The following is a 15,596-nucleotide window of genomic DNA, read 5'->3' on the forward strand; positions in this document are numbered from 1 at the left end:
CAGCAGGAAAAAAATGTTCATATCTTATTCCATTCTTTAGCAATCAGCATTAGAAAATAGCTTAGTTTGAGCAATTTTCCAATTTCTAATGAAAAAACCGAGAAATCGAGCTTTTTGTGAAAGCATACATTTCAAACATTAACACAGCTATTTTTTGCTTTAGTTATATCCCAAACATCTGAATAATGTTTTCCTTTCGCAAAATAAAACAAACAAGACAAATAGAGCTTTTGATAGCAAAGTAACAATTTATTTACACATAACTAACTGAGAGATGACACTGTTGTCGCCGCGACAGCCGGGTAAACTTTTCTCTCATCGCCGCCTGTCTCATAAAGCTGGAATTTTTTTAGTCTCTGTGGGGTCTGCTCGGCGAGCAGCACGGACTCAACGGCATCTTCCGCTGCATTGGTGGTCCCGGTCGTTCTGCTCGGTCGTCCAGCGCCTGGCAACCCGGCTGCCTCTCGGTTGTTCTGCTCGGTCGTCCGCCGCCTAGCATCCTTCCGCCGGCGCTCCGACCGTGCGGCCCGGCCGTTTGTTGCTGTTGAATCGGGTTGCGAGTCTTACCAAATGCGCTACTGCCCTCCAGTGGTCAGTTTTATTGCTTCAAAATGGATATTCAGCTTTGTGCTTTGGAGCTCAGTTGAATCAGAACCCAGAGATGTCTCTTATGAAAAAAAAAAACGTTAAAGACGTATAAATACGTCTTTGGGACACTGAAACAATTAAAAATAGAACGTATTTATACGTTTTTGGGAGCAAATGAGTTAAGAGCAGTTTACAATTTTTTTTGCAGTTTTAAGAACAATATTCATACTTAAGAATACAACCATAGTCCTGCAAAAAAAGCGTTATTTCAAGGAAAATAATAATAACATTTTTGAAGTTGTTTTTAATATATTCATATTCCATACATTTTTTATCCATCTTCAAGTTGCATAATTTTGCGTGTAAAAAATTCTAGAATTTTGGGAACAAAAAAACCCTCTGAAATTGGTTCTGGAAAATAAGAGTTCTTCAAAGGAAATCCTAAAAATGAATTGCATATTATTATTATTATTAAGAAAAAAGTGACTTTCTGAGAAGAAAAAGTCATACATTTTGAATAAAGTAATAAGTACATTTCTTTTTAGAATTAAGTTGTATGAATATATATTTAAAGTCAAGAAATACTTTAATATGTAATATTTGGATTTTTTTGTAGTCTGAAAAAAAGTAAAAAGGATTTGCATACTGTATATATTTTTTTATTTTCTCAAGAAGCGGTCGTATATTACGCCAACAAAGACAAAAAAAAAAAAAATTCTGAAAAAAGGTCATCTTTTTAAAAGAAATTTTAAAAGAATTTTTGTTAGAGACATTTTCTTGATGAAAACTTCAGCAAGTAACACAATCATTTAAAAAAGAAAATCCGATGAAAATGTGTATGTCAGCAAAGTAAAGATAAATGAATGCCTTGAGATGTTTTATAATTTCTTGGAAAAAAAAAAAAAAAAAGTACATTTACAAAATGAAAACGTACAAGCAAAAACGTTTAATACAGCACAGTATTTATTTGCATTCAAATGTGTTGCATATTTGATAAAAATGTAAAGTTGTGTATATATACAGTGGGGAGAACAAGTATTTGATACACTGCCTATAAGTTTTCCCATAGGCAGTGTATCAAATACTGTATTTTCTGATAAAAAATGTTATCTAGATTCTAGGTGGTAAATGTGCATTTTCAGGTAAATTTTTAAACATTTTTGATAAAGAATAAAATCTCTATATTAATTCATGCACAGTGATCCCCTGTTTTTCACGGTTAATGATGACCAGAACCCGCGGGGTCAAGTGAAAAGCCATGAACCCTCAAAATCTGCGTGTGTATGTGTGTTCAATGTATTCATTCAGATTTAGCAATGGAAATAGATACATATAAGACATGTTTTTTCACCTTTTCTTCCCAAAGTATAATTAGAAAAAAATATGGATACATATATTTTAATAAATGTTTTTAAACACTTCAAATGCAATAATTATTATATGTTTTAAACAAGAATAAAGCAGAAAAATGTTTGGGTTTGTTAAATGCTTCTGTTACCTCCCTTGGCTGTGAGTATTGGAGTGATATGTGGAAATTACAAACTACAAACAGCTCGGGATCTCTTTTAACATGTAGCATTTATTGCCGCGAAAACAACACATCCGGCTGCCTGGAACATCGCCATGCACACACACACATTCATTCCAGCGCACGCTTCCTTATCCATGCGCCCGTGCATGCGCACACAGAGACTGTCTGTTCCCAGGCAGCACTTCATTGAGTGAGTCTACTCAAATCCTCTCACTTACACACAATGAGTTGCCCCAGCAACTGTTTAACAAGTTAAATGATGAGTGACGCATGTGGCGCTTTTGAAGCTTGTGACTCTAGCAAGATCAAACACAAACATGTGTCAACATCGTTAACTTTAATTAGGAAGTCGAGTGCAGTGCTTTAGTGCCTGACGACCAAAGAGTGAGAAGGAGGGAGGTTGGGAGCGAGAGTGAGACTATGCGATCGGCTCGGGACAGCTCATCCGTATATATATATACTCACCAGCGACTTTATTAGGTACACCGGTCCAACTGCTCGTTAACACTTAATTTCCAATCAGCCAATCACATGGCGGCAACTCAGTGCATTTAGGCATGTAGACATGGTTTAAGACAATCTCCTGCAGTTCAAACCGAGCATCAGCATGGGGAAGAAAGGTGATTTGAGTGACTTTGAACGTGGCATGGTTGTTGGTGCCAGAAGGGCTGGTCTGAGTATTTCAGAAACTGCCGATCTACTGGGATTTTCACGCGCAACCATCTCTAGGGTTTACTAAGAATGGTCCGAAAAAGAAAAAACATCCAGTGAGCGGCAGTTCTGTGGGCGGAAATGCCTTGTTGATGGCAGAGGTCAGAGGAGAATGGCCAGACTGGTTCGAGCTGATAGAAAGGCAACAGTGACTCAAATAACCACCCGTTACAACCAAGGTAGGCAGAAGAGCATCTCTGAATGCACAGTACTGGATTGGAAAAACGTTGCCTGGTCTGATGAGTCTCGATTTCTGCTGCGACATTCGGATGGGAGGGTCAGAATTTGGTGTCAACAACATGAAAGCATGGATCCATCCTGCCTTTTATCAACGGTTCAGGCTGGTGGTGGTGTAATGTGTGGGGAATATTTTCTTGGCACTCTTTGGGCCCCTTGGTACCAATTGAGCATCGTTGGAACGCCACAGCCTACCTGAGTATTGTTGCTGACCATGTCCATCCCTTTATGACCACAATGTACCCAACTTCTGATGGCTACTTTCAACAGGATAATGCGCCATGTCATAAAGCTGGAATCATCCTAGACTGGTTTCTTGAACATGACAATGAGTTCACTGTACTCAAATGGCCTCCACAGTCACCAGATCTCAATCCAATAGAGCATCTTTGGGACCGAAACCGAAAAATCTGCACCAACTGTGTGATGCCATCATGTCAATATGGACCAAACTCTCTGAGGAATGCTTCCAGCACCTTGTTACTACTAATGAATACATCTACATCGATGTTACCTCTTACAGTCGCGTTACAATGACTGTAGCTTTCAGCCAGGAGGAGGTGTCGTCAGGTGGTGTCCAACCTTCATTGGGCGTTTCGACCCTGAACCACGACGCCCTCCAGTTGGCGGGCCGGCAGTGATGGCCAGTCACTGCCCACCTTCTCCTGGCCCCCAGCTTAACTCCACCCCTCCTACTCCAAAGCCAACAAGATGCTCCTTCTGCAGCCTCCCCCAACCTACGGACCGCTGCCCTCCTCTCACGTCCTGCAATTCCGAGGGCAGTAAGTGTCTTCCATACTGACTGTGCTGGGAAACCACTGCAGCCAACCTCCATCGGAAAGAGCCAAGCTTGCCATCCTTTCTCCTTACATTGAAGGATGAGGTCTTGATACTTGGTTGCTTTCCTCTCCGCAGCCTCCTCGCACCCGTCTTCCCATGGTACAGTCAGCTCGATGAAGATGATCTTCTTTGCCTCCTCTGACCAGATGACCACATCCGGCCTCAACAAAGTATGAACAACCTGGGGGAAGAATAACTTCCTTCCCAGGTCCACCCTCATCTCCCACGACTGTGCTGCTTGCAGGAGGCTCTTCTTGATTGTCCTGGAGGCTGGTGATTTTCCTCTCTGGCAGGTCCCACTTTGTCCAGGCCCCTTGTAGTCCAAGTTCCACAGCCCTCGCCCTCCGCCTTTCCTCCTCCAAGAGTCGGACCTCAGCTTGGATCATATGGCTTCTCTGCCTTAGGTCTGCCTTGCCCCACTGCTGGAAGTGAGTGGATCCAAGTCCTTGTCTGCCTATGCACGGGTTCCCCATGATGTCCTTTAACTTCAGCGTGCTTGTTGCTTGGGCCACTGCTGCACTGGCTGCCCATTTGCGTCCTGATCTTGTTGTGACGTCTGCGCCTCTAACTTTTCCGTCGCCGGAGTCTCTGTACATGATTTCGACTCTGCACCTTAAACTCCTTCACCACTGAAGACAGGGGCAGCTGTAACTGCCCAGATCTGGTGTATAGGCCGACTCAAGTGAAGCTTGGTGGAATCCCGAGCCAGCTGCGGAGATGTTTATTTACTTGCCTCTCGATTTCCTCCATTGAATCTATGCCACGAATAATTGAGGCAGTTCTGAAGGCAAAAGGGGGTCCAACCCGTTACTAGCATGGTGTACCTAATAAAGTGGCCGGTGAGTGTATATTTCTTTTTTTTTTTCTTTTTTTTTTTAAATCCGCGATGGACTGAGGGAGCGGAATTTGAAGCGCGAAGTGGCGAGGGATCACTGTAATCTTTCTGCTGAGGTTTTCTCACTTGTGAGAATCAGTCTGTAGGTGTGCCTTTTTTATGGGTTGCGTAGCAAAAAAACACCTGTGTTGTTTTAACACTGGCACACTTCCTTGCAAACTATTAAAGAAAAAAGCAACACATGCAAGAAAACATTTACATTGGCAAAAGGTTCCAAAACGTTATGTTCTGAAACTAATTATAGAGTAAGAAGAAGGCAGCGAGTGGACAAAAGTGCCTTTTATTCGCAAAGAAAACACCGACACCTCAGGAAGGAAGCTGATGTAGTAGGACAGTGAGAGAAAAATATGTACTGGAGTAAATTATGACCAGAATTACAGCGAACATTTTTTTTTTTTGCTGATTGGCATTGGCAGAAATGTAGCAAGCAATTAAAGAGAGGCTCAGCTGTGTTGTACTACTATACGACATCAATAAAAAGTTGCTGCACATTGCAACTGTGTCAGCATAGATTCAGCACGGCTCGTGAGCAACACCAACGCTGATGACTGTGCATGAGGGCTGCCAGGAGTGCACAAAGGAGCATTGTGCAATGCCAAACACATCACTACATGCAAAGATGATTCCATAGAAACCTTATTAGCACTAAACTTCATTCTTCATTGGAATGATTCCAGATGTAATAATATCTACATGAAAACTTGGGAAGTGAATTTGAAGAAAAGAATTTTATATCGAAATCTAAACATATATAAATGAAACTTGTCTGTGTGTGTGTGTCTGTCTGCGTGTGTGTTCGTTCCCTATGGACACCGAAACAGCTCAACTGATTTTTTTTTGAAAATTTACACATTTGTACTATCTGCGAGTGTTTTTAGGTAGGTTTTCTATCGAAGTACCTCAGATAAGTATTGAAAATTGATCATCGAAAAAATCGGGTTGGAGAAGGAATGGCCCGATTTTACCCAAATTTGACACACTCATAGTGTAACATCAATAGTGTTTCTCAAAGGTTCCAGGGTAGCAGAGCTTTCACTAGTGCAGAAAATTGAATGGTTGTGTGTCTTTATATGCCCTGCAACTGGCTGGCAACTTGTTCAGGGTGTACCCCGACTTCTGCCTGGAGTTAGCTGTGATAGACTCCAGCACTCCCACGAACCTTGTGAGTATAAGCCACTCAGAAGATGAATTTTATGGAGAGTGAATCAAAGTATAGCGTTGAAGGTGATACACTGAAAAATGTGGATGCGCCTACATTTTGTGCTGGTGCATCTTAAGACAAAATGAGTACTCGAAGGACCAAAATTTAATTTGAATCTTTTTTCTAATCGAATTACTCAGGTTAATCGATTAATCTTTGCAGCACTAATTGCAATTTCAATTTTTTTTCCAATGGCTCAGGCCTAATTATATTTACTTTTTATGGGATAAAAAATAACACAATAATCCAGAAATACAATGGCATTGGCAAAAGATACAGATATATATACTTTTTATATTCTGCAACACTCCCGGAAAAAGCGAAAGAAGAAATACTGTAAAAAGTACAGTACTGTAACATGTTTGAAACCCCCCCACCCAAAAAAAAAAATCAGTATTGGATCGGGACTTTGTATCGGCAGATTCTCAAAATCAGGTGACTCGGACTCGGGTGCAAAAATATGCGATCGAGACATCCCTATTATGGAATAGATTTTCCAGAAAGTGTAAGGATATATTGGGATATTTTTAAGGTAAAAGCATAGGCGGAGTTTGACTTTTGGGGCAGGGGGGGCACAACATGTTGATGACCCTGAAACGCAGCGTCAGCAATAAAATTAACTTACAAGAATATTTATAATAATTTGACAATGACGTTTTTTGTTTCCCACCATTCTTGAGGGGAATTGAGGATCGAATGGAGGTGGATTTGTGTCTTTATTACTAAATAAAAAAAAGTAGCTACAATTAAAAAAAAGTTGCTTCAATCAAAATATATATTTTCAATTAAAAAAAAGTCGCTTCAATTAAAAAAACTGAAAAAAATGCATGTGAAAGCTATTTTTCTTTGATTGATTTTTTTTCCCGATTGGAGTCAAGTTTTTTTTTTTGATTGAAGTAATGTTGATTTGTGTTTGGACCACATTTTGGTTCGGACGTTTTTGTCTTTATCATTCAATCAAAAATAAGTTGCTTAAAAAAATAGATATATTTAAAAAAAAGAAAAATCACTTCAATCAACAAAAAAATTCAATCGAAGAAAACGTTTTTGAATGCGAAAAAATATTTGAGATTGAAAAATTTGCATTTGAACACTTAATTTTTCATTGAAAAAGTTTTCTTTGAGTGAAGCAATATTTTTTGTGTTGGGCCTTATTATGGATAAGACATTTGTGTCTAAATCGTTCAATCTCAAAAAAAGTTGCTTCAATCAAAATAAAAATATTTTCAATCAAAGCAAAAAATCATTTGAAAAATAAAATTGCCCTCCCCTAATTTTTGTTTTTTATTGTTGTTGAAAATTATATGCAAAGTAAATGTCCGTCTAAGGTGCTAGTCACATGATCTGTTCGAAAAACAATTTTGACCCATTATCATTTTTTTTTTTTGTGTTCATTTCATATATTTTACTTGCAGTTTTATTGATTTGCAACTTTTATATATATAGGAAAGTCAATTTCAAGCAATGAAACTTTTCGGCCACCAGCCCCCCCCCCCTTAAAATCCTTTTAAGATTAAAAGGTGTATACTTCCAAGAAATAAATACAGTCCTATGTGAGACTTTAGTCACATTCTTTGAAGAAATTTTGGAATCCAAAACAAATAATGCAAAGTAAAAACATACTCGGCGCCACTGCCATCCACCATTCATATGAAACTAGAAATTAAATTGGAAATCAGGTTGGAACTTACATAACACGATATATGAGCTCACATGATAAACATGTCTGCAGACTTTTTTATATACACAGTATAAACATACAGAACAAGTGCAGAATATCCACTCATGGTAGATAAAATCTAAAACACGCTCATGGATGCCGATATATCCCGGCCCCCGCTTGGGTGATGTAATGCTAGCTTTCCTAACTGTAAAAGGTGACCTCCTTCACAAATACTTTAGTTCATTTTATTTGGCTGGCTTCATATGTCAATGTCAGCACGGTTAGATAATGCAACTCGGCTTTATCAGCCTTTAATCTGGGCTGTTTGTTCCCTTGCCCGCCTGCCGTGTTGTAGACGATATCCAAAAGCGGCTAGGCTTTGTTTTTCAAGGGTGCCTGCCTCCAGGAATGCGAAGCGTCTGGCAAACCCGATGACTGGAAGGTAAACTAGTCCGTGGATGAAGTGCAGGGTGAGACCGTTCGGATGTGGGTCTTATCCAAAAGCATTTGAGCCAATTCAAGCGTCCTAAAATACAAACTTTAGGTCTGCTTCCACCTTTTCGGGTGCTGCGGGCAAGCGCAAATGAAAGAAATAATGCGACGAATGTTCAATAAAATTGGACATCGTTAATCCCTTACTTTATATAATAACTGGCTGGCAGAGAATGTTTCAGAGCCACTGACGGTGATAGACGTCCAATCCATTTGAGCTGGGAGAGGTTGGCAGCCAATGATCGCTGTCAGCCCTATAATATGTATCTATAAATAATGTGATAAGGTTCACTTATCAAGTCGCTTGTGAAAAAATGAAACATGACAAATACTGAAAAGGATCATGGCAAAACAAAAAGTGAAATGTATTTCGTTATCACTTGATAATCATCCTTGGTTCTGTTGGGAGGAATTTCAAGTCAACCAATTTCACATTTTCTACAAGCATCACCAATGGATTTACTGATCGACAAATCATTTGCGAGGACACTGGCCAACCCGAAAATTGACATCCACACGCCACACTTTGTCAACATGGAGGAGCGTATCATTTTAGCAGTGTGCAACCATCACATACTTTATGATACCTATTGGCATGATTTCTGCGACAATAAATAAAAAAGCAGCAGTATAGAAAGTTGTTGGCGCTCAGAACAGAACGGAAAATTTAAAATGCTCTCCACATGTAATTTAATTAATTAATTTATTTTTGGGGATTTTTTTATTTCGAGCAGAAATAATGAAATACAACAATAATAGTGGAGAGAAAAAAACAAGCGTAACAGTAATGAAGATTATAACAAAAATAATAACAAATACATACATACACTGCTGGCAAAAAGTATTGGCACCCCTGCAATTCTGTCAGATAATGCTCAATTTCTCCCAAAAATGGTTGCAATTACACATGCCTTGGTAGTAATATCTTCATTTATTTTGCTTGCAATGAAAAAACACAAGAGAAAACAATTAAAAAAAAAAATCATTATCATGTTACACTAAACTCCAAAAATGGGCCGGACAAAAGCATTGGCACCCTCAGCCTAATACTTGGTAGCACAACCTACAGACAAAACAACCGCTTCTGGTATCCATCAATGAGTTTCTTACAATGCTCTGCTGGAATTTCAGACCATTCTTCTTTGGCCAACTGCTCCAGGTCTCTGAGAGTTGAAGGGTGCCTTCTCCAAACTGCCATTTCCTCCATAGTTATTCTATGTGATTCAGGTCTGGACTCATTGCAGGCCACTTCAGAAGTCTCCAGTGCTTTCAAAACCTTTTCTAGTGTTTTTTGAAGGGTGTTTTGAGTCATTGTCCTGCTGGAAGACCCATGACCTCTGTGGGCGACCCAGCTTTCTCACACTTTGACCTACATTATGCTGCAAAATTTGTTGGTAGTCTTCAGACTTCATAATGCCATGTACACGGTCAAGCAGTCCAGTGCCAGAGGTAGCAAAGCAACCCCAAAACATCAGGAAACCTCCGCCATGTTTGACTGTGGGGACCGTGTTCTTTTCTTTGAAGGCTACGTTTTTTTCCCCTGTAAACTTTGTTTATGCCTTTTCCCAAAAAGCTTTACTTTTGTCTCATCTGACCAGAAAACATTGTTCCAAGACGTTTTTGGCTTTCTCAGGTAAGTTTTGGCAAACTCCAGCTTGGCTTTCTTATATCTCTGGGTCAGAAGTGGGGTCTTCCTGGGTATCATACCATAGAGTCCCTTTTCATTCAGATGCCGACGGATAGTACGGGTTGACACTGTTGTACCCTCGGACTGCAGGACAGCTTGAACTTGTTTGGATGCTAGTCGAGGTTCTTTAACCACCATCCGCACAATCATTCGTTGAAATCTCTCGTCAATTTTTCTTTTCCGTCCACATCTAGGGAGGTTAGCCACAGTGTCATGGGCTTTACACTAATTGATGACACTGCGCACGGTAGACACAGGAACATTCAGGTCTTTGGAGATGGACTTGTAGCCTTCAGATTGCCCAGGCTTCCTCACAATTTTGCGTCTCAAGTCCTCAGACAGTTCTTTGGTCTTCTTTCTTTTCTCCATGCTTAATGCGGTAGACACAACAACACGGGACAGAGGTTGAGTCAACTTTAAACCATTTTAACTGGCTGCAAGTGTGATTTAGTTATTGCCACCACCTGTTATGTCCCACAGGTGCTGTTAACTACACAAATTAGAGAAGCATCACATGATTTTTCAAAGGGTGCTAATACTTTTGTCCAGCCCATTTTTGGAGTTTATGTGTAAAATGATAATGATTAATTTTTCCCCCATTCTCTTTTGTGTTTTTTCATTGCAAGCAAAATAAATGAAGATATTACTACCAAAGCATTTGTGATTGAATAATTTTCTGGGAGAAATGGAGGATTATCTGACATAACTGCAGAGGTGCCAATACTTTTGGCCAGCAGTGTAAATTCTGTAAGTGGAGACGCGTTTTTCCTGTAAATGCCCCCCAAAATTCAGACATCTTTTATAATGCATAAAAGTGCATCAGAACAAGTAGCAAATACTGTATGTTACAATTAGATTATTGCACAATAAACACAAACCTGAGATGTGCATAATGTAAAAAAACGAGATTAGAGAATAAAAGTTAATACACCTATTTAAAGCTGTTTGAACACAAGGGGCAAAGAGGATGCTGAGATACACTCATACACATACAGTAGAGGTCCCTCTTAGCCAAGTGGATGCCAGGAATGCTAGGCAATAGCCAATGACAAAAACTATGAATACGTCACGTTCAGTAAACTGTGGGAGTTGCGAATACAAGCCATTGTTGCCTTTCTTATCCTGAAATTTTTTTCTGAATAAGAGGCAATATTTTCCCATTGAAGCGTATCTTAACCTGAAAATTATGTATGTAGAGACGTTCTTAAGTAGAGGTACCACTAGATAGATTTATACAATGTTAAAAATGAAAAATAAATTAAAATCAATAACAGTAGACATACAGTACACACTGGGTACGGTCCCCCTGTAAACACAGTTAATTTCCCCCCCAGAGTATTCAACTCATTGCATAACACTGATGATGATAGATGTCAAATTCATTTAAACTAGGAAGACGAGCAGTGAAGACTAGTTGTTAATTTGCCCCTCCCAGTCAAAATGGACATGATGTCAAGCATCATCAATGGCAGCCAATGAGTTAAATGCACTGTTGGAAAAAAATAAAAAATAAAAAAAAATTGCAATTCATGCATAAAAGGGTTAATCAATGTAACCCCAGGCAGGTGCTCGTGCACCCTCTGCATTTTGAATATATTTATTCAACCAACATAGGAAGCTTTAAACTTGTGTGTTCAAAATTTATGCCCAGCCTCATGGTTGCAATTTAAACCAGCAATGGCTTCCGTTATGCATCTGTTTGAGACTTTCACAAGTGAGCTAATTCGACGTATGCCAAGTGTGTTGCGTGTGTACCCGGTGGGCGTTTGAACACCTGCAAACACATTCACCGTGCAAGGCGGATGTAGGCGCATCATGTTGACGGTGATGTGAACCAAGCCTAAACAAGGGAGCGTCCCGCCTTGGCTGTCAGCCCGAAACACCTGCGAATCAACTCATCTTCACGGCAGTGTCAGCCACCGAAACGCACGCCAATTCGGATCACTCACACGCACTTTTTTAAAACGACTTCTGACGGAGTAGGGTCATAAAGGTCTTCAAACTAAATTGTGATACTTGTTTAATAGGATTGTCATCGTTTTTAAAGTTCTGTCAGATTCATTTGCAGGTAAGCGCATGCCGGTTGATCGACAAGCCCTGCTTAAAAAAACACCTCACGCAACCTTAATATGACTCAGTGCAAAAGCTATCTGCTTGTTTGGGAAATTAAGGGATGCACTTATGGTTTGGTGGCTAGTGAGTCACTGTCTGTTCCTTGGAAGAAAGTGGGATCAAAACAGAAAAATGGATAACCCTAAGGGATAAATTGGCTTTAATGTACAAAATATACAAAGTCACAATAATTTACGGTCCTTTTTTTTTTTTTTTTAAGCGAATTTCACATAAATGTTTGTCTTTTGGTACAGAGGACATGCGTTTGCACGGCAGACATCACAAAACAGCAAAGAAAAAATAAAGCTTTTTGTCGGAGTAATTGACGTTAGTGTTGTTGTTTTTTTAAAATGCCATTTATGGTGTCAGGAAATGGGTCCTAAAGTGGAAGTCATTCTTTTTTTGTTTTGTTTTGACAACAGAGTTGCTGTTTCCATGTAAGCTTTGTACTGTGGATTTATTCAGACACATAACATCACGGTTGCCACATTAAATCATCTGTTTACATGCCAATAGAATGTCAGAAAACGGGTCCCTAAGTCAATGCTGTTGTTTTTTTGGACAATAGTGGTAAAAAAATAGTACAGTGGTACCTCGACATATGATCGCTTCGACACACGATCTTTTTGACATCCGACGTAAAATTTGACTCCCCATTTGTTTCTATAGCCGACGTCATGCTAGAAATACGACGAAATCGCAGCACCGCAGACGGACGCGCGGCTGACTTTCTTGTGAGAGAAATCAACACAGGTTTCAAAAAGGTTGGTACAGGTGGTGAAATAAGGGAAAAAGTTGACGCTTGCCTTTTAAATAAAGATGCAAATTATAGAGAAATATGAGCGTGGGGAGCGCATCCGTGTACTGGCTCAACAATACATCTCCACGGTCCTCCTCCGACCACCGTTCGCCAGTCTTTATAAGTTAGGTTGACAATTGTGGTTACATCGCGAAAGAAATCGCCAGCTTTGTCAGGTTTTTATCATTTATTTCAGAACTTATCCAACACAAAATGCCTGCTGTCCGCCACAAATGCCTGTGTAGTCAAGAAAACATTGAAAGCGAAAGTAAACTCAACCGCACCGCTCCTCTCTGTGTTACGTCAGTCACGCGATGCGTTCAGGTGCAGAAAAAAACGTCCGCCACATTAGAACCCGTTTCGTTACATTATAACACGAATTATTATTATGATTGTATTATTCCGATTTCTATTTATAATTAATGTGTTTTGCTATGTGTAATTGCCATTTGTAATTGTACCAGCAGTATCTATTAAGGATTTAGTGTAGGTTTTTGGGCTGTGGAACAAATTAATGGAATTATAATGTATTCTTATGGGAAAATCCTGCTCGACACACGACCATTTTGACTTACAAACAAGGTCCTGGAACGAATTAACTTTGTATTTAGAGGTACCACTGTACTTTTAATGAGAACTTTTTCAAATGGTTAAAAAAAAACATGTTATTTTGGTGTTAGAAATGGACCACATTTTTGTCCTCCTTAGACTTCACAATTAGTTTCCTAAAATGCAATGTCAATTTGGCAATTTGTATGCATTAGTGTTGGGCTGTCTTTGGAACAGAGGCGATTGCTCTAAGACAGCAAGGGAAGCTGAGATGTCAAAAAATATGCTTTCTCCGTCTCAGTGATCAGGCAGTGATCGGGCTTGGCCGGCCCGGACGCTCTGCTTCTTTGTATGATGACTGGATTATCTGTCTGAGGCATAATCCCTTTTTGTTCGACAGTGAAATGAGTGAATCAGCGATCTTGTTGTTTAACATACACAGGAAGAATTTTTCACTTTTCATTCCGTTGTTCTTAGTTGAACCGGAGACTTTCTGCATCAACCTAGCGACATTTCCTTTGTTAAAAACAACGTGCAACAAATTGAGCTTCTATTTCTGAAGTTTTTTTCTTTTTTAGCTGCTTGTGTTTGTAGACTGATTTCTGTCACTCTAGTTTCTTTCCCTACCAAGTAGCAAGTGCCGTTGAGCCCCTCCACCATCACAAAGCACTCACAGGCAGACACACTTTGAGCTTCCCCTCCTTGAAATACCAACAACCACCAGCTTTCGAATGAGGTCAGTTTGATATACCTGTACATATAGATGCATGTATACGGTAGATACATGGGTTGCGATACCTTCAAAGACATTTTGGTTTGGATGCAATACAATGTGAAACGATGTGGGACTTAAGCAATAAGATGAACAGTATAGTATATATACATACATATATTAATTCATTAAGAACCTGATTAAATAAATTGACATTCTTACAGTAATTGCAAACGGGCAAAACGTATTTCAATTCTTAATAATTCTTCATTGTTTCTATATGGAAGAAATAACAAAATCTCAAATGTAGACGAAAACAATGCTGCGAATGCCAACTTTAAAATAAAAGCAAACAAAGTTGTGCACAACAACCATCAAAAAATACCTATTATCCAACCCAGTAATACCTAGAATCTCAATAATACCTACCTACATTTGTCTTATATATTGAATTTGGCCTATAACTGCAGTTATGATGAGTTGCTAGTAACACAGTTCCGAGGATGCTACAGATGCGCATTTGCGTGGGTAGTTTTCGTGACATTTTAACCCGTTCAAATGAACAATGATTACCCGGTTTCCTTAAAAGTAGGCTAGCAAAAAAATGCTTCTGACCACGAATAACATGGAAGGGGACAATTTTTAGTTAATATCCTGACTAAGAAGAAAAACTAAGCGAGTGAGATCTTGATCCCTCTCTCCGGTTGGTCTAAAAATGAAAAAAGATTTCTTTTTAACTATATCGGAGTACCAACAATGACATTTCCGTCAACTTCCTTCCATAACTCATAAGTCCTATTCATTTTAAAATGGGAGGGCTAGCAGTGATTATTCACTGCCATTTCAGGTAATACTGAACCGTGTTAGAAGCTGAGTTGGACCAGTCCAAGTTTGCCAAACACTGCACTGGGTAATTACACAAAAAAAGACAAAAAGCCCATCAAACTTGGAAGTAAGACGTCATTACGACCGCAACATTTTTCAGTGGGCCATGTAGCCTGGATGAGGAAATGGACGGCGGAATAAAAACAGTTGGTTTCCTAAACAACCCTCAAAACACTACCACCACTCGGTGCTGCTGTATTTATTAACAGAATGTAAGTCTGCCTATTTTGAGGTCTGATCAAAAAGTCCATTCCATTGTAAACAATGAGAATATGTAAGATGAAAGCAACTATTTCGAGCCTCCTTTTTAAATGTTTGAAAATGAAAATGGAAGTTAAGTAGTCGCTGCGTGGTCCCGTGATGAACCGCTTCCGCATGGTGCTATCATGAGGCTTATGTAAGCCAAACACACTGACAGTGGGGCAAAAAAGTATTTAGTCAACCACCAATTGTGCGCCAATCTCCTACTTGAAAAGATTAGAGAGGCCTGTAATTGTCAACATGGGGAAACCTTAACCATGAGAACCAGAATGTGGAACGCCCCCCCCCTCCCGAAAATCACATTGTTTGATTTTTAAAGTATTTCCAAATTAGAGTGGAAAATAAGTATTTGGTCACCTACAAACAAACAAGATTTCTGGCTGTCAAAGAGGTCTAACTTCTTCTAACGAGGTCTAACGAGGCTCCACTCGTT

The 15,596-nt window shown here is 39.5% G+C and overlaps 1 protein-coding gene across 1 annotated transcript in view; it reads right to left on the reverse strand.

The window, feature by feature from the left end:
- Positions 1 to 15,596, reverse strand: part of scfd2 (sec1 family domain containing 2) — a 186,789-nt gene that overhangs the window by 34,951 nt on the left and 136,242 nt on the right. The window lies entirely within an intron of this gene.

The sequence above is a fragment of the Corythoichthys intestinalis genome, chromosome 7 (assembly GCF_030265065.1).
Source record: "Corythoichthys intestinalis isolate RoL2023-P3 chromosome 7, ASM3026506v1, whole genome shotgun sequence".
Classification (NCBI taxonomy): Eukaryota; Metazoa; Chordata; class Actinopteri; order Syngnathiformes; family Syngnathidae; genus Corythoichthys; species Corythoichthys intestinalis.